Source organism: Taurulus bubalis (assembly GCF_910589615.1).
Source record: "Taurulus bubalis genome assembly, chromosome: 12".
In the NCBI taxonomy this organism is placed as follows: Eukaryota; Metazoa; Chordata; class Actinopteri; order Perciformes; family Cottidae; genus Taurulus; species Taurulus bubalis.
This window is the reverse complement of record NC_136600.1, coordinates 23748227-23769132: the sequence shown is the minus strand read 5'-3', so window position 1 is coordinate 23769132 and position 20906 is coordinate 23748227.

Below are 20906 nucleotides of genomic sequence, written 5' to 3'. Positions count from 1 at the left end.
CACAATTAAAGGTCCCGTTTGATGTTTGGATGCTTTCATGTTCTGATGACAATTTCATCAGAAGGAGGGGTGTGTGTGTGTGTGTGTGTGTGTGTATGGGTGGGGGTAGGGGGGCACAGACATGCTGCCACCTTACCATCACATGCACACACTAACCATGCGGATACACATACGTGTACACAGACAGCCTCCCAGCTACCGGCAGTGCTGGTTCCTCTCTTCTGACATGCTGAGTCAGCGTGAGCCCCTTCAGACTTCTTGCCTTTCTGTTACCAGATATTAGAGAGAGGAAGAGCGCAGATGGGGAGAATATGATGGGAGAGAGAGAGAGGGTGTAGAAGAACCGTCGTCTGGGGCCAATCCATAGACCTTTGTAGTCACACTAGTAAGAAATCACTTGGCTGGCAAGGGGAAGAATGGGGACCACTGACCTGACTTTGGAGTCATTGTGTGTTATAAAGCCATTCCTTGACATTTTGAATTTGTCCAGTTAGTTTTGCTTCTCACTTGTCAAGTTGTGTAGTGGAGAATAACTATATATATATATATATATATATATATATATATATATATATATATATATATATATATATATATATATATATATATATATAGGTATCATTGTCAACAAAAAAAAGCCATTCAATAGGGGAATTTCTTATGGAGTACGACTGCATATGTGAGAATGTTGATGCTGTGTTGAGTCTGATAAATTGCCTCTAGTGATGACACTTGAGTCAGCATCGGTCTGAGATAGAGGTAAAATCTTCCAGAGCTCACCCTCTGAGTGTGGTCATCCTCGCTCCTCTGCTGGCTCGCCAATGGCCGCCCCGTCACCGCCGGTCGCCCCGGACCCACGGCGCGGTCGCAGAAGCAGAGCGGCCTCCCTCCGGTTCCCCCTCAGGTAAACACTGTTAGCTCTGTTAGCTCTGTTAGCGCTGTTAGCTCTGTTTGCCCCGTTCAACCTACGGACACTGTTAGCTGCTCCATGTTGAGAGCCATGCGCAGAGCGGCCATCTGCTCCGTACGGAGAACCTTTTAAGCAATTTGTGGAGTATTTTCAAGCTATATTCTTTCAATGATATGTTATATTCACAGCGCTGAACTTTTTAGTTCACTTCCAAGTCCATCAAGTAAAAGCTACTTGTATGTTTGCTTACACACATTCAAATAAAAACTGTAATTTGTCTAAAACATTTAAAAGATGAGTGGCAGTGTCTATGTTCTATGTTCTTTAAAGCACAAACACGCTCACTTCTTGGTCAAGAGAACCCTCTCTCTTTACGGCAACTTACAAACCTGTCCTTTATTGTTTGCCATGTAAAAATACATTTAATCCAATTTAACAAAAGCTCTGCTAGTTGTTGATCACTCTGCTTTTGATGAGCATGCTCTATTTTAAATTGAGGTTAGAAGCTGTTTCGAAGAGTGACCTCACAGGATTGAAAAGGAGCCAACAGTACATACCGTGTGTGTGTGTGTGTGTGTGTGTGTGTTTGTGTGTGTGTGTGTGTGTGTGTAAGTGCATGCTAGACAAACGGACACAGACAGAGTGTGGTTTCCTCAGCTGTAAAAGCAAGGCTTTGGGTGAAGCCATGAATAAACGGTTGTCAGTTGGCCCTCGATGGAGAGTTCCTTTACTGATAAGGAGAGCTGGAGAGCGGAGGGAGACAGCAGGGGAGAGAGAGTTGAGTCGGAGGGGCCACTGCGGGTTTCCACCAAGGTGACAGTTGAGTAATATCAGTGTTGCTATGACAAGGAACAACACTACCGACATGCAAAATCAGGTCAGAAAGGTATTTCAGGATGCAGATAACTGTAGAAAACAATACATATCTTTCTTTTTATTATAGTTTTTGTGCTCTAATTTACTTGCTGTGATACCAAATGATGTTTTCCCATAATGGACACAAGAAATGTGCATTATTTAGCAATAACATGTAAATAAGAAAGATTAATCAATGAAAAGTAAAGTAAAGTAAAGCTTGATTTCCACTGCTCGTGGCTTATTCGTTATTACCCAGAAACCAGTGCTTAAATTAGCAAATAGCCCCCCATAAAGCACCGTAACTTTCTAATCTGTTTATAATTAGCATTTCAATGATCCTACACATTAATGTCTGACCTTCAAGAACTCTGACCCGGCTCTAATTAGTGCTAATATCCGATCATTGCCATATATGAAACTAGCCATGACCAAACAAATGGACCTCAGGTACAGCTAATTTCTGGAGCAATTATCTTTTCATGTTGAGCGATTTAGCTGATTATCTGCGCAATTTCACACAGTTTTTTTTTTTTTGTCCCTGTGAGATTCTAAATGACATTACATTATAAAAAAATAATATTTTAATCACTTTGCAAAGCGTGTGCAGAAGCTCTTCAGATGCTTTTGCTCTTCCTGTCTGGTCATGTGAAACTGCGCTAAATGCCCGTCAATTTAACTGCAGAAGTATGGCATGCCGCAGTATTTTACCACGATAAGCACATTGAATATGTGGAAGCAGCGTTAATAATATAATGGTCTTTTCAAATATTTATTCAGGAATAGGAGAAAATCAAAATCCAGAAAGTGTGACAACTCTTAAAGATTGCAACCATTAGTGCCCTAAGAGAAATCATTTATTTGTTTGTTTAAACGGCATAAGAAAAGTATTTTTCTGACAATCACTGAATAACATTTTTACTCATAGTTGCTCATAGTTTGTGACATGTTTTATGCATTTCTATTTTGATGGAAACAGATGTTTTGAAATCTGTTTTCACAGTGTGAGTACTGCACTGGATCAGGGCTGCAGGGTAGTTTGTATTCCAGCATGAAAGGTGGTCAAACTGTGTAATCCAACTCAATGTACATCAAGTGCAAGACATCCTGCAGGCCCAGGACTAAAAACAATGATTATAAGGCGGGAGTGAGATAATCACCACAGCATATAGGAAGCTGCCTGTGTGGTCCAAAGACACTGATTCAGATGTCCCCATTAGAGCTGGTGACCAAAAGCACCATGGCAGTTTTCAGACTGGGTATAAACAGTAATTACATCACAGGTGTAAAGTGTCCTTTGCACAAGCAGGGCACTGGGAAATAAGGGCATTGTTGTGGGGTTATATAACTTAACCTTTTGAGCCCCAAGGGCCCCCTAGGGGAGAGAAGCCCTTCTAGAGGCCTTTAGTGAGGTCTGTTCAAGTAGTCGTATGAACCCCAAATGAGTTAGAATACTATAATACTAAGTGTTATTTTATATATTTTTTTTCAGAATTTATTTGTGAAAAAAAATTATATTTTCCAAAAAAACACTTTTATAACAATTCGATCATAACTATGCTGATATGAGCAAGATTTTCCCAAGAATGACTTTTCGAGCTGCCCCCGAGTTTTTCAAACAGTATAATAAGACACCTTTTTTTGGAAAGATTAGGACCAATAGAATCGGAATTTCAATAAAACAAAGCCTTGGGGTGTTACGAAGGAGATTCAGTCAAAAAACTGTGTCGTTCGGTTCAAAAATGGAAAAGTTATAAGCTTTATGCCAAAACATGGTCGGATTGGGGCATGCTGGGTATCCAACTGTTCACAAGCTTCCGCCTAAGACGTGTTCTAAGAAACCTCCCACGACCACGGGAAATGTCGAAGGGAGTAAGAACAAAAAAAAAGTCCGGCTGCATTTGAATTTTTCAGGTACTAATATACAAGGATTCTTAATGCTTTATTTGACTCCTACAAGCCTGATAATGGACGCCGCGGGGCTTGGGGTAGAGAACAGTGTTGTATCGTTGACAAAATAGTTTCCGTATCACTCTGAAGTGTTCCCCTTCAGCTTCACCCTCTGCTGGGTGGTTCTTCATGTTAGCAGATATGCGTGACGGCGGCAGTGTGATTTCTCTCCAGAAACACTGCCTTTAATTCACTGGTTTTCAATAATGAGAACATTAATTGTAGCACTTTGAATCACTAATGCTTCTGATGGCTAATCTTATCAACCCTGCACAACACAGGGTTGATCAAATGAACACATTTCCTGTGGTGGGTCTTGGGGGGGGGGGGAGTTACTAGATTAATACAAAAATAAAATCAGTTCTGGGAAATGCAAGTTAAGAGGGAAATGAAAGAGAACGAAATAAACAGTGATTTAAGAAAATACAAGCAACAAAAGGGGTTCTGATTTCCAACTAGGGTGCTGCTGGGTTTCATAGATGCAATGATCTGGTCCCTCAGCTAATAGCTAATAGGATTATATAATGTCCACATCATTTATATTAATGTACAGAAATTGAAGCATGCAAGCAAGAGAGAGAATTTTATCTTTGTGCACGAGAAAAGGAGAAATTCAGTCACGTCAATACCCCGGGAAAAAAATGTCATTTAGCTTTTTAAATAGGTTCATACACATATTATGAAGCTAGAGCGAGCACAAGTAAGAGTGAGGGCTTTGTGGTGGGGGGGATTCACCTCGCTAAGAGATCATTTAAAAAATGCATCCTCATAAATTGTCATCCCATCCTCCACTCGTCCAAATGTGTATTTTTCTAATGCATGAGAGGCCATATTCAAATGAAGGAGGGGAAGACCTTTCACACCACGCCGGGCTATAATGGGGAAAGCTTAGCATAACTTCCGTCTGATTTCCAATGCAAATATTAACAGTCAAGTTCAGTGTGCGGTGGCAGATTATAGTTTATCCCTCTCACACACCACAGACTTCTTTTACGCTCTGGAAACATTTTTGCTTATCAGTGCAACGCAATGATCAACTCTCCTCGCATCCTCTCAGTCAGCCTAGGAGACTTCAAGTGGGACTGGTGGGGGTAGAGAGAGAGAGAAAGAGAGAGAGAGAGAGACGATGATAGGGGGGTTAGCGGCGGAAAGAGAGAGAGAGAGAGATGAAGAGGGAGAAAGAATAATCAACATTCAAATGTAGTCATATCCACCTCAAACTTCAGCCACCACCCATGATTATTATTTTTTCCCTCTTCTTGTCTGAATCCTTCGTGCTTAAATCCCTAAATTAAACATCTTAATTGCTGTAAGCCCTACTATCAAATAGGGAATTACAAAGACCTCAGAGGAGTCTACCCCCGCTCCCTCTTTCCCCCCAAACTCCCCTCCCTACTTCTAATAACGGATCACGTATTATTGTTTATGTAATTACACTGTGTGAGATGCTGCAGCCCTCCTATCTCCCTCAGCCCTTCTCGTGTGTGTAAAAGCAGAAAGGCAGCATGACTGATGAGTCGTCCCGTCAAACAATAGATGGAGAACAGCACAGATAATTCTATTTGCCCGTAAAGTTTGCTCATCGGGTTGTCCGCGTGAAGCACTTCCATATCTGTTCTTCTCTTGTACTCAGGGAAGGATCCATCATCTCGGGGACAACGCGGTGGAGCTGCTTTCTGACGACAAGTCATCGCCTCACTATGTCATGTGAGTAGATATAATACCGCAAAACGTGTGTTCTTTCACACAAATATGCGCTGAAAATATTAGGCGGAAAATACACAAACACCGGTTACCGGCTACATTTTCGAGCAATAAATATATTGATTTACAAATGATAACGCATACACTAAAGAGATGTCCACATGTGCACCCCGCTGTAGCCAGCTGGCGCTCATGCTAGTTCCGCGCAAACCTCCGCTAACTCTCAGTAGCAGCAGCAGCAGCGGGGAGCTAGCAGCAGCGGGGAGCTAGCAGCTAGCGCTGCTCCTAGCTTGCTACAGCGGGACACTGACCGACGGTAGTAGCGCCGTATAACCCGACTTTTACGGTACTCATATTGTGAGGATCAGTGTGCACAATATTCATATTGTGAGGATCAGTGTGCCTCGATGCATGAGGTCAACCACTCTCACCTCCACACCTGCGTGAATACAGGTGCACATGAACCTATAGAACCTGCTCATTACAAACTGGAACTAACATATTTACAGCATATATTCATCGACTATTTTCCGTGATTAATCAATTACATTTTGCATCAGTGAAATGTAAAAAAATAAATAAAAAATGACCATCACATCTTGACAAGGCCATCACTAAACAACAAATGTTCACGTTTTTATTAAATTCATCAATGCTTTTGACTCAAATGAAATGATTGTTAATTATTATTACAGTTGATACATTTTGTGCTGAACTAGTAACCCATTAATTACATAGTTGTTTCAGGTTCCCCACAAACACAAATGAGCAATATAACACGTGTGCACATGCTTCCACACTTTACGTCAACAGAAATAAACAATAAGTATATTTTTGTGAAGAAAAAAAAAGTGTCTCCGTCTGCTCTTTGTCAAAAAAAAAGACAGGTAACATTGTTTTCACCTGAAAATGAGCTATTTGCATAATGTATGTGAGTGTTGTGCTTTCAAACACAAAGTAGTAATATATCAGTAAATAATAGAGCTGGGACGGGGAAGCGTTTATTTGTTTTGGTGGATTTCAGACAAGGCTGCAGCACTTTTGTTGGCCTGTGTCGCACTAAACACCAGAGGGGTGGGCAAACACGGGGAACCGTGTGGCAGCAGAGCCAATTAGAAGTTGCTTAAGGTCAGGCCAAGTCCCGGGGGAGCGGAGGAAACAATAAATAATTTGGAGGGTAAAAAGCAAAGTGTTGCCCAGTACAAAATGCATTGTGTTCTTTAAAGTCTTTATTTTCCCTATGAATTATACATGTGAGACTGCTGCAAACATGCGTTGCCCAGTGAGGGGGAGATAATCTTCAATCTTTGTAAGTACTTCAACAATGGTGTGTATGACAAACACTGGAAGAGATTCGGAGCTGGATGGAGACGTGAAGTGCTCCCTGTATTGTAACGTCGCCCGGCAGCTTTGGAAAACAACAATCCAACCGCACTCATCCTGAGCCAATGTTTACCGATTGTTTCCTGTGATGGAGGAAACATTGCATTGTGGGAGCGCCTTGTCTTCAACTGATGGTGCCGACAGCGAGAAGCATGTGTAAAATCCATTAAAACTAATAAATCTGTGTTGGATTATTAATATTTTTCATTCATTTGGGAAAGAGCCTAACATTTTAAGACAAGCGCCGCTTGTTGGCTAAGTTTACACAAACACTGGTATAAGTTGTCCCTCCTGAGAGGAGTAATCAGTTTCCTGACTGTAAGCTGTGGCAATTGTGAATACGGGCCGAGTGAGTGAGCCTGAAGAGCGGCTTTTGTATTCAAAGTTTTCAGCTGTGAGATTAAAAATTTCCAGTTGAATATATATTACTGGGAACCTTTTCCTCAGAAGCGTACGTATCCTTTTCAAACCAAATCCAGTCACGCAGAGCCATTGGAAGCATTCTACTTTCCCCTATTCTTGTTTTCCAAAACATTAGTCTTACAAACTCTAATGCGTGCAAATGCAATGATTCAAGCAGGCTGCCTCTCTCTCGTTTCCTTTCTTTCCCTCACACTTCCTCTCTCTGTGTTTAGAAGGCGGTGAGTAAATCATATGGTCAGGCTTGTGTAAATCCAGAAAATAATGGGATCATATTCCTCTCTCTTCCGCCTATCAAAGTTTCATACAAAAGCAAAAAAAAAAAAGCTTCTAGTTTCAATACCCAGGAAATTCTAAAGACTCTGACAAATCAACATCCCTTGACAACTACATAATGTATGACTTTTAGTATCCAGCCTGTGAAGCCCCATCACTGCCTATGATAGCTACACTGACTCACCTCCACACTGGAGAGGAGGCGGAGGCTTGGAGTTCAGTCCACTGTGAGCCGAACGTTGAAAACACACGCTAATCTACGGACATCTGCTTTGCAAGCTTTAAAGGAATTTTGTATTTTTTTAAATTTTTGTTGTTGACAAAATAATGAGTACAGAAAACAGAGTTGTGTCATTTGCAAATCCGAAACATCACAGCTTCCACGTTTGATGCGGCGCATGCATTGTTTTGTCAAGAGCTCCTTGAGCGGCCTCCGAAATGTTAACAATCCGCTCTTGATATCTCAAAGCGACCGTTTGGCTCCACTATAAGCACTCGACTTCTGCAGAGATGCTTCCTGCTGACTGATAAATAGCCAGACAGACTCCAACTCCAGCTCCACCAAAAAAAAAGACAACTCCTTCCAAAACCAACTTCTCTCCCTCATTTTTTCTCTTTTTTTGTGTGTCTGAAGTGTGTTTTCAAGGACATCTGGAAAGCAGCACCGTAGAAAAATGTTACAGTATCTTTGCATGGTCGCACTCTTCGACAGCTGCGGCGCATATGGCGGAATGCAGAAATCATACGGAAATCATAACATGCCCGGTGCGGTAATTGCATTGTAAAAATGCCCCCATATACACACTTCATGTCAGAATAACCAAAATAAATGACGGTAGACGGGACCTTGCGAGCACACCTAACTCGAGTCTCCATATGATTCAGTATACCATACGTACGTCGGGGTCTTGCTCTTTACTCATGCACACTCACAACATTTCCTGGGGTCAAAGTGGAAGTGGGTGGAAGCCATTTCCAGCCAGAGCCGTCTATTGCACATGCCCTGATGGGGTTGATTAATCCTCAGCAACTATGGTTTGTCTTCTACAGCTGAGTGAACAACTTCATTTCAGCTGATGAGTTCAAGCTCAGGTCAGGGCGGTCCTCATCTGTGACATTACAACAGCCACACAATGAGAATTAATTCCTCTCACTCTGAAAAACAACTGCGCGGGGCTGGAATCTGGCTTTTAAGACGTATTGCAATTAGGATCAAACTACTCGGAGAGGAGTTAAACGCTGAAGTGATCTCACATGTGTGTGCGCGTGTGCGTGTGTGTGTGTGTGTGTCTTTTTTGTACTTTGTTCATTCTTTGTGGCTTTGGTAATGTTGGTCAAGTGTAAACAAATATGGCTTCTTTCCAGGCCTTCTCTGCATTTGACAGATGATTGTTTGGAGTCAGCTCCTCTGTAGTTTCCGTCTCCCTGAAATGAATGTGCTGAACACAAACAGGTGAAGCAATCTGCAATACTCATTTTCTCAGCATAGTAAAAAAAAATGAAGGGGCGCTGGGGAAAGCAACCTTCAAGCGATGTCTGTCTTTGTTTCTGAGACCATCCGTTCTGTAGTATGGGTTCCATTTGCATCTAATATTACCACTGCAAAATCAAAGAAAAATGAAAACTATTTTTTGATTTCTGCATGGTTTGCCATCTGTTACCATACATCTGAATTCTACATCTCGAGTCTCTGAGGCGCTCACTCACTTTCTCTCTAATTCACAACCATTTATCTTTTTTTTTTCTCCCTCTCTCTCTCTCTCTCTCTCTCTTTCCCCCTTCGCAGTCAATCATGAAAAAAAATAAATAAAAAAAGCCAAACTCCGAGCTGGCCTCTCAAGCATCACCAATGTGCAGAAGGCTTCGTCAGAAAATATTTAAACATAAGCAATATAAAGCTGATGTCCTGATCCCGAGTGTGAACCTTGAGTGTGAAATGATACAGCCTCTTGCATGCAAACAGAGCAACATTAATGCAGGAATATACTGTGTATTCCACTGATTCATGGGCACAAACATACACACATATAGGGTTATGTGGACTGAAGGCATGGGAAAAATGAAGTGACTTTTAAATGGGTGAGCATTAATAAATCAGCCTTTCTATATAGACTATGTCCTGTTTCCGCTCACTGCCTTTTCCACCTGTCTGCCAGAGAGAGTGCTGGAATTATTACAAATAAATATTGGTTTGAATATATGGCCCCGTCACATATCTGTATTATGGTTATGGTTTCAGGAATAATTGAATCTGTGCAGATTGTGATCTTGGTGAATTAATGGATTGTTCCTAGGGCCCCCCCGATGCGAACAGAAGGGGGTCCAGGTTTGGGAATACATTGCAGTGTTTAGCACAGACGGGCATATTGTGAAATGGGAGAGAGGTGTCCCGCGATGTATGTCACAGTCAGTTTTATCATGAACATTATGATGAAACTTGTGTCTGCGGGGTTTGAAATAAACTCCGCGTGTTATCTTCCCCGTGGAATATTCATTGCGGCAATTATTCAAACCTGCGAAGCTCCTGTCTGCAAATTCATATGTTCTGGAGAAAAAAAAAAGAAAGAAAACGACATAGTGCGTGAAAAGTTATTTGCAATTGTCTGTACATAAATCAGCATCGCATTATGAAAATCAACACACGGCGACGTGAAAACCTCACAGATGATGAGAAGCGCTACCTGCAAAAGGGACAGAGAATTTCGAGATGTACCGGAGTTTTTCACAGCCGATCCAAAGTGAAATCAGCTTTGATAAAGTTTTCCATTCTGAACCACAAAGAAAACGAAGAAGAAGAAAAAAAAGATTGTAAAACAGCCCCCGAAAAAGTTGTGGAGATTGAGCCGGTAAAGCACATGTCGCCTGCGCTCTACATCCACCTGCACTCACATGAAACACACGTCGGGCATCGCAGAGACAAAGAGCCCGTCTCCTTCAAGCATGAAGGAAGACAGAGAGAGAATATGTAACCATCCTTAAGTAATTTTGTTTACTGGCCCTGGCTCCTCTGCACTCGGGGTAAAGTCTCAAGGCACTCACCCATCTATTGAACAAAACTCAGCAAATTGGTACCTCAGGTTTATTTCTCTTTGAGCTCTCTCACCTGGGAGTCGGGGGAGGAATCGCCTCGTAGGCCTGAACTGCAAACAGCTCCTCTCTGATCTGCTCCCTTCGCCCTCACACTATTTGAACTGTGTTTTCCCTTGGCATTCTGGGAACCGTTTGCTCTCTCTCTCTCTGTGTGTGTGGAGAAAAGAAAGAGGCTGTGTTCTTCATACATTTTTTAAAGTCTGGTGTATATGTTCCCTCATGCAAACCCAAACACACACAGACACACTTTCTCTCCTCTGCACTCGCTCATGCTTTCAGGCCAGTTCTGTCAGTACCTGGACCCGAGCTTCTTTTTTTTTTTTTTTAAAGCAGCCGGTCCACCAACTCGCCCCAATTTGTTAACACGTTTGGACGACATGAGCACATTAGTGTCGGTTCCCTGTGAATTCAGTGTTAAGAAATGCCAAGTACGTGTACAACACGGCGCTTTGATGAAGCTGTCAGCGATCAATAATTCATCACAACTTTGCTCGGCTTTTCAAGGCATCTCAATAACTTTCTAAGCAAACCAGAAAAAAAGAATCAAATGAAAGCAGAAAGATTAGAAAAAAGATACACACACACACACACCTACACACACACACACACACACACACGCGCGCACCGTGTTTATATTTAATGGCTTTTTGCTTTTGGAAATGCCACAACGCACTTGGTCAGCATGTTTAGACAGGACCAGAGGAAGGAAGGAGGATGGAAGACCGGAGAGGAGGGGAGGAGGGGGGGAGAGTGAAAAAAAAAACTTTGTACAAGCAAGCACCTCTGGTTTGTTCTCATTTTGTTATTTAGCTCCATGAAGAAAGAAAAAAAAAATGCTTTGGCCACCATCTTGTGGTATTTCCCGCTAATCCCCACAACCTCCTGCTCAGCGGCGTTTTGTGTGTATGTGTGTGTGTCTGTGTGTGTGTGTGTTTGCATGTACATATGTGCACCTGCGCGTATGTTGGGGCTCTAGTTTCTAGTGTGTGTGGCCAAAATCTAAATCCATGCCAGGACAGCAATCCGGTCTGAAAACACAGCTCCTAATCCTTTAACCTTCAGAACAAGAGGAGAGGGAAAAACAGCTGAAGGGCCCAGCATGGTGGAGCAGGAGGAGAGAGAGAAAGACACCCAACCAAGACCCGACTAGACCAGACCAGGAGCCCCCCCCCTCCCCCCCAAATCCCCCCGCCCCTATCCTGGAGGCAGGAAAAATGGATTTCTATTTCTGGTGGCTTGATATCGCTGATCGTGGTTCATAGCCCCCTTTCAGGGCCCGGAGTTAACATCGCGGGCTGATGTCAGGATGCGAACACTGATCAGAGCCAGGGAGATGGGTCCTGATGGCCTTCCAATCTGCCAAGGCTGTGATGCCTGCTTTGCTGATACCATCGCAGTAAATTCTATCACTGTCACTCTCTGTTTCTATCCAGAAGCACTCAGAGTATGTGTTGGCACATCTCAGTGTGTGAGTTTGTGTGCACGGGCCTTTTTCCAGCTGTCCGTGACTGACAAGTTATCTGATGGCATTGTGCTCCGTGTGATGTACTGTAGCTTAACCTCAATGATGCCTTTTCCACGAAAGCTCGAGGAGCTGAGAGAACAGGTGTGATGACGCCCAAGAATACGAGGAATGCAATGTTGTAATATATACAGTTGAAGCTATGGTAATGGTTTTGAAGAATTTATTTGCACAGCCCCTTATATGTTTTACAGACTGAAATGATGACTGTCGCTGAGAAACCAAATGATGTTTTGGTGACGTTTCATTAAGTTTAATAAGCGGTAAACTTGTTTAAATCCACCAGATACAGACTTCCTTTTTAACTGACTTGATGGGAATGAATAAAAATGATATCTTTGATAACTATTCTTAAGTTCTTACCTACGTTTAACCTTGCATTGCTCCATTTACATCGGTGCATATGGTGTAAACAAACTGCGCTGCCTGTATCAACCCCTCCATATCTCCAGGTGCAACTCTCCATCATTTCCCATGCTATTAGAACTCAAACCTTCCCATCACTTTAGCTGTATTTATATTCATTCCGAGTGATAATTCCTGACAATAAATAAATAAAATGTTCTTCCTACTTCTTCTGTGTCTGTATCGCCCCCAGCATATTCCTGGGGCCTCCGTCTAGGAAGGGAAATACATAAACAAGAAAAGATCTGAAGAGACTTAGCCAGGGGCACTGCTGGATACCCACACACAGACACACACACAGACACACACTCACACAAGGGCACTTACACACAAAGCGTATGCGTCACACGTGCACTAAGAGACGTGCACACCAACTGCGTATGCATAGCAATAGCCCTATACACCATTTCGGCCTTGCCTCCACACACACACACACACACACACACACACACACACACACACACACACACACACACACGCATACACAGACCCACTTGATCGTTAATGGTCAGTGAGCCAAGTGTTTTAAGTAATCAGAGGCTCCGATGTTGAGTTTTGATTCTTCTCAAGACGAAAGGCATCTGCTCCTGAAGGCAGGTCGTGTTCATTACACCCCTTTTTTTTAGATTTCTTTCCCAACTTCTGCCAAAACTAGTGGATTAACTCCTTAGCCAGACTTTTTTTTTTTTTTTTTTTTTTACCATGCTATTCAATTATACATTTAAGATGAGAGGTGAGTGTGTACATGGTGGGAGAACAACACGGTTCTGGAGTGCAGCTGCTGGCTTTTTGATAAAGGTTGCTTGTTTTTTTTTTTACATCTCCTTCAAGTCATTTTTTTTTCTGACAGATTCATATTAAAGCGGCCGAAAAGAAATCTGCGAAGAAACATGCAGAAGTCTATTGAGACCCCTAAGAAGTAAGCTCTCTAATACTATACGATGTGCGCTCTTTAATGGACGCACTCAGATTGTGACAACCCTTTTTGTGTGATTCATACCGTATATGTGACTGTCTTCTGCAGTACAGAAATGCATGTAAATCACATTGCTATCACAGAACTACATCCTCCTCCTCCTTAAACCACACAATGTGTAACTGTAAACCTGTGCACACTTGTCCCAGTAGACAGACATTAAGATGGAGGCATATTCATGAGATGTTCTTCTTCTTCAGAAGTGGTGCTACCTTTATGTTCTCTAGAGCATGAAAACAGATGACGTACCGCACCAAAACTATCTTTAAACTTCTTTACTGATGAAAAAAACTTTGGATATCGGGTGGCTATCTGGACTAAAATCTAGTTCTACTATGTGGTCCAACAAACTATGAGCAAAGAGAGCATTTACTTTTAGTGTGTTTGTCAATGCAGAAGAAGAAAAAAGGTTCTCCTTTGACTTATGCATGTTTTTCTCCTAAAAATCAACATATTCACTTAAAGTGTGTGAAGTGTTCTCGTTGCACCCCCAGTATAACTCACCATAACAGCAGATAAACATGGTGGTCCTTCCCTTGGTGCAGGGCGCCGTTCCACACAGTGCATTACATTTCCAGTGGCAGGCAGTTTCCCTCATCCTCCGTACCATTAAGGCCATCAATGTTGACAGGATCAATACCTGTGTTTTGGCCCCAGTGCCCCTGCAAGAGATAGCATGTCACTGCTGACAGACAAATATCAGCGCTCGGCCCTGTGACGGAGGGGGGAATCACAGTACTGTTCCGTTAAGATCATCCAACATGGTATTGATTTGCCCTGTGCTAATCATACATCAGAGCTGAATAAATGGCTCAAAGGCAAACGTCCCATTGTTCACGATTGGGAGATGTAATAAAAAAGAGAGACATTTCTTTTATTGCCCGTAACTCGGGGCTAGTCATATAATCGTGCCTTGATGGGAAAAGGCCTGGTTAGATCGAGGCCCGTCAAAGTGTTGTCGGTACTTTTTTAGTGATGACCCCATTGACTGAGGCAGGTCCTGATTACAGTGTGTGTACGTGTGTGTGTGTGTGTGTGTGTGTGTGTGGTTGTGTATTGTGATGGTTGTACAATAGCCGAAAAAAAACAACACCAAAAATATATCTCCAGAATACCGTACATACACGGCTGCTTGTTTTATTTTTGCAGGGTGTTGATACGTTGTTGAGTATAATAGACTTGGCTGTGCTAAAAGCAGATTCAATGACATCTACATCAGAGTGACCCTCATTGGCCCCAATGGCTTTGTTACCCAGCCCAAGCTTGAATTAGAAATGTTAACAAATGTGTAACTTATTGGAAAATCCAACGGTCTCACTGACTTCTGTTTGAGATAATGACACATACAGAGTTGTGGCGCGGACTTAAGAGGATCGTAATCCCACAGCCCTTCATTCACTCCAGTCAAGGCCTTGCGACAAGGAAAGTCTGCCAGTTGGGCAGCAGTCATTTCTCACAAGCAATTCCATCTCCAAGACAGCTATCAGAAACACTTCCAGAAGTAGCCAATGTCAAAACTCTGAGGCTAGAACCGCTCCAGAGTCCAAGACACACTGATTTGACTTCAAACTTAGCATTTGCTTGTATTTCATTGTTTCATCCAAACTGAATCTTAGTCAATATGTCACAATCAAAATAGCAAAGGACAACAAACATTCCAAATCCATATTTACTTCTCTGTAAAAATCAGTCAAACCCTTCAAGCTATTTCCAAAGCAATAGTCCAATAAATCCACCCTACCGCCAGCCGCTCTGAGTGCAGCTGAGTGTGTTGAAAGCTATACGGCATGTTAAAGGTTAGAAATAAATCTGTTGCTATGTGGAGAAGGTGCAATAATTATTTGAGAAGCTGCAGTTCTTGATCTCCTGTTTCCTTCCATCTTTTTCTGAGTACTCTGTTATCTGCACTATTCCATCAAAAACCACACTGATAACAGACTGGAGAACTCAATTGACCTTGACTGAGCGTAGGAGAGTAGACACTTGTAGCACTGAGGAGGAGACGGCGAAGGAAACTCGCTGTCAGGCAATCTGCTTTCACATTTCTTTAAATACAAAACCCCTTTCGACAGGACAACGCCATTTGACTGCCCAACATCGTTATGAATCACCGCTGAAAAAATGAATCAGTTTTACAATGTGATGTTTGGGAACAAAATCACCTTGGTTGGCCGAAGGGAACGATCAGGGTTTGGCATAAGATAGTTAAATTGTTACGGTAGTTAAAACCAGTGTTGGGGGTAACGAGTTACAAAGTAGCGGATTACAGTAACGATATTACTATTCTAGGTAACGAAGTAAAGTAACGCATTACACTCAAAATATTGGTAACTACACTACTTTACTAGACCTCAGTAACGCGAAACTTTCCTGCGTTACCCAAGACATTTTTACCAGTCCGAAAAGTTCTCTTTTAGTGGCGCGCAAGTCACACGACACTTCCTGCATGAACAATAGCAACAAGCTGCTAGCTAGCGCTGCTGCTGCTACTGCCCGCGACCCCTCTGCCCAAGTCGGGTGTTGGTCTCTGGTTTTAGCACTTGTTGACTTGTGATGTCATTCTTCTTGGCAAGACCGTCTTGTGAGGTCATAAGGTGAGACAGTTAATTGTGTATTCTAATATGAAATGTGTTATAAAGCTAACAGTTTGCCAGCAAAGAATCTTGATGGCACCACTGTAAAAACACCCAATAAAACCCCTCAAAAGGTTGTCGAAAACAATAAGAATATTAGACAGCGGTGATTATTTTTCACGACAACCTGTTAAACCATCTTCAGTGGCGACTGCTTTCTGAGCGAGGAGAGAGAGAGAGAGAGAGAGAGAGAGAGAGAGAGAGAGAGAGAGAGAGAGAGGACCCAGACAGAAGCTGGCAGCTGTCAATACAATGGGAAAGTGCCAAATGCACACAACACAAAATCACAAACCTTCAGCCTGCCATATACAATAATGATTCTCCTCTGACAAAAACTGCTGACTGGTAAATTATTCATATCCATGCCATGAATAAATAAAATAAACAGGCCCCGCACTCAGTCTACAAATCTAGGAAGTATTTTGCCCATTTAATCATCAAATTTTAACAGAACCTGCAACACATTGCATAAGCACTCAGGACTCCTGGGACAGTTGCAAACTTGACCAACTGCCAATAAGTGGTTGTGCTTAATTTCCAAGAGCCGTTTGCCTCCCATCTGATTCCTTTCCCGCCGAATAAAACCTGTGTCTCTTCCTCGGTCCCTTGATAGTTCACTTGGCTTTGTTTCGCACGGCACAAACGCACATCCATTTCTAATTAGCAGCAGACAGAATCTCTACTACACAAAATATTTCAGAATAGCTTAGTGATTTTTGTTCTTCCTCCACCTATACCGAGAGTCGCTGTGTCAATAGTGCCAGTGAACCACCGCTAAATGAATTTAACGTCCACACATGCCTTGCAGCACAGTTCCTAATGGTTTTCCTCTGCACATGTAAATGACCTCCTGTCCCGGATCTTTGATTGCAGATCAATGACTGTTTGCTTTATTTCAACATTCGGGCACCAGTGAACCACGACGCCACGGGGGCAAATGTTGAACAGAGAATTTACAGGTTTGCTATCGAGCACTTTGAAACAATAAAGCTGCTAGTGAGCTATTAAACAAACGAGAGAATAAAGTGGCTGCTGTGGACCGAGATTAACACGATAGATACAACGTGGAAGGGTGTAATTATTCTTTACTGACACAAACGTTTAGCCCCCAGAGCGGAACAGTGTTTACCACAAATACCGCCACCACGCTTGACCTAATCATGGGCTGAGATTTACCTGACTGCATTTGAAATGTGTTAAAGCTGATTTGTGTGTCGGAGCTGATAGTTTCTAGCAATCAGGAAATGATGGGTCCTGACTTGCCGCTGCAGTTGATATCCCGAATAACTGCCGGGCGATTATATGTGCCGTTTTATTGTTTGGGACATCGTCAAACTTCAGTTCCACTTGAAAAAGTAAGTTAATAAGTTTCACGTTGGCAAAACTATATGCGAAGGTTGAACATGAATGACATCATCAGATGATACGAGCATTTGAATACTGTCTGATTTTGGTTGATCTGTTGGATTTTGTTGTTAGTTTTTTTTTTTTTTTTTTCATTACAAACATGGGATGTTAAAATCAAATAGCATTTGTAAGTGTTCAGCAACTTTTTATCAGCAATATTCCACATTTGCATTTACATAAAATGCAAAAGGGAACTTATTTGTTCTGGCAACGAGCTCAAGCATTTATTTCCAAGGATAAATATATTACAAATGATATTGATCAAATTCAAAAGGAACGAATAGTCATGCAAAGTTGTAATATGTTTGCGTGAAATGTGGATGGAGTTTATTATTCTGTATGATTGTCAAAGCACTGAGAGCTAAAACAACCAATGCAAACATATGTGTGTGTGTGTGTGTGTGTGTGTGTGTGTGTGTGTGTGTGTGTGTGTGTGTGTGTGTGTGTGAACGTACTTGACCACACTTGATTCTAATTCTGTTTTCCACAAGTAATAGTATTAGCATGTTAAATGTTTCTTCGTGGTTGTGGGGTCAGGAGACAGAGAAGACATATCTGGAGATTTGCAGTTTCCGAAAACAAAACTTAAATATTCTTCACTGGAAGAATAATCAGAGGAAGCACAGAGCACGCAATGATAAATAATGCAAGATTGATGTGTATAATTGCATGGCGAGGGCCTCCAAAAAGCGTATACATCAACATGCATCAGACCAGCCGGGACAATAGAGGACGGACTTAGCCGGTACTGCCAACTCCTGACTGTAGAAATATGGCAATCTCTATATTGTCCTGCCAATGTATTAAAGCCATGAGCTGCATTCCAGGTCTTGATTATGTGTGTGATTTGTCTGTTTTGTGTGTGTGTGTGTATTCGGTATGTGTGTATGTGTGTGCGCTTCCATCCATCCATCCATCCATCCATCCATCGCCTCTGACCAGTGATGTGTATGTTGCACATCTTTTTACGAGGTTGGCACACGTGTGTGCACGCACTGATGTGTGTGCTCGGTGAGTGTACACATGTGTCTGTGTGCGTGCATGTGTGTGCTCTTGCTGGCATGTCAGCTGATGTCCCCAGTAATCCAGCAGTGGGCCTGTTGTGGATTAGTAGCAGGCTCCAGGGGATGGGAATCCCATTCCCATTTACAGCTCTCCCTGGCAGGAAGAAAGGCAAGGATGCCTTCTCTCTACTGCCTTCACACCGGTTGGAGCCTGAAGGTGTGTGTGTGTGTGTGTGTTGTGGGGAAGATGTGTATATATGGATGTCAAAGGGAAGCTGGTGAGTGTGTATCATAAAATGTTTGACATTAAATTCACTTTTCTCCTTGTCTACCATTCTTGAAAAAGCTTTAATTCAGTGGATTTCCTGGTTAATTTTGTCGCCTTTTGTATTAGACGGTGCATGACCATTTAAAACCGAGGGCACAGGTGTTTAATGTGCATTTTTACTCAATTTAAAATTGCTGATACTCAATGACCTACATGATCCCCCTAATAAACAAATAATTCAGAAGAAAAAAAAATCTTGTTTTATTATTTACTATATTAGTCTGCGCATTGTTGTGCCAAAAATAATGTGTGAATGCCTGCTCCTTCCACGTAGGAGAGAGAAAAAAATATCAGTTTGGCATTGTCCAAAGATATCCATCCCAAGAACACGCTGTAGATTTGCGGTGGCATTTCTATCACATCTAGTGAAGACACACACAGACACACACGGGCCGTTACGTGACAACAACATGGAATTTCATCACGCTAGGATTTGTTTTGAAGTCACTCGAACACCATCCAACACAAGAGCTGACCTCTTGAACCTTCAGATACGAGCGCACCTTCTCCCCAGTGACAATTTAAATGCCACCTTTCTTCCACCCGCACAGAAAGAGAAAAACATTTTTTTTTTTTGTGTGGCTTGGACTCAAGGCAACTCGATAGCACAACAAAAGAGCTGTGGTGGCAAGTCCCCATGCAGACATTATATGTCAGCATCACCGTCATACTGTTAGCTTGTCCCGACTGTACAAAGCCGTCCTCATTCAGGGCACCTAACCAAGGTCAGCCTGGATTAGCCGCTAGTAACCCTATCAGGTCCGGCACAATGATTACAAAGCCCAGTGACACTGGCTGTCAGCAGACTCTTTCTAGCAACCCTATCTGCCCGACCCTTGGCTACAGAGCCACCGGAGAGGGTTAGTCCATTTCAAATTGTTCCCCCTTTTGTGTCTCCCTTTATTTCCCCCCTTTGATTTTCGGTGACTCGTTTGGTTCATCAATCAGCCTGTCTGGATGTGTGTGTGTTTGAAACCCATGCTGCACATAATTCCTATAATTTGTGGATTTTTTTTTTCTTCTTTTCTCTTCTTCTTCCCCTTCAACATAGCCCATTATTTGTGCTTGTTACTTCTGAAGCCAACAGCCATTCCACCTAAATCCACCCCCCACCACCCTCCACCCTGTGGATGAATGAGCCCTGTAGCTGTATGTATAGACCAAATGGTTTGCTCTCAAACAAACATGTAGAATTATATTTGCCGTTTGCTATGCACCACATGGTTCGCTCTCAAAGAAACATATGTAGAATTATAGTAGAAGTCCTGGTGTCCTCATCTTTGAACTCAACGTAACACTTTAACACACAGTGTGTACTTTGTTCAAATAAAACTCTGATGTTTATAGTTTTTCAAGACAGCATTGGACAGAAAGGTTTTCCACCCATGAGCTGGGCATCAGGCGCACCGTTCTCCTTGTCTTACCAGTTCAGACAACACGTCAGAGCAAAGCAACTTAAAGACTCGCTTTTCACTTACAAGTGTGCTTCTTGTTTTCCTTCTTTTTTCAAGAGGAATTACACTTCAAGCCCATCGGTTTCCTGCTTCCCTTTCCTCACTCGAGAAGTGTTTTCCTCAACATCCATGTCAGTTAGCGAGCATGTTAAACGAATCAAATCTAAAGACAGGAGCTGCCCTTGTGATTTTGGTTTAAAAAAAAAAAAAAAAAAACTATGATAAACAAGCACAAGTACAACGGGCAACGGCGCTAGCTGCATAACATATTCAAGGCGACGAGGCGACCGATGTTCCCCACTTCAGCACATCAGAGGCGTCCCTGCATCAGTCGCCCTAAAGGTACCCGTTTACAAAGTGATAGGGCTTAGGGTTTTTAACTCGGGGCGAGAAGCTGATTTGAAACCCCCTCTGCTGCCAAGCACATGGACGGCTGCTGATTAGAAGAGGGTTGGCAGCAGTGGGCAGATGCCAGGCGGGGAGAAAGATGACGGCCTGTCGCCAGTCTGCCACCCAACCCCTCACCTCCCCCCCAGCTGGCCCCTCCCCTACTGACCCCTCCCCCATTGTAGAAGAAAAAAAAAGAAGA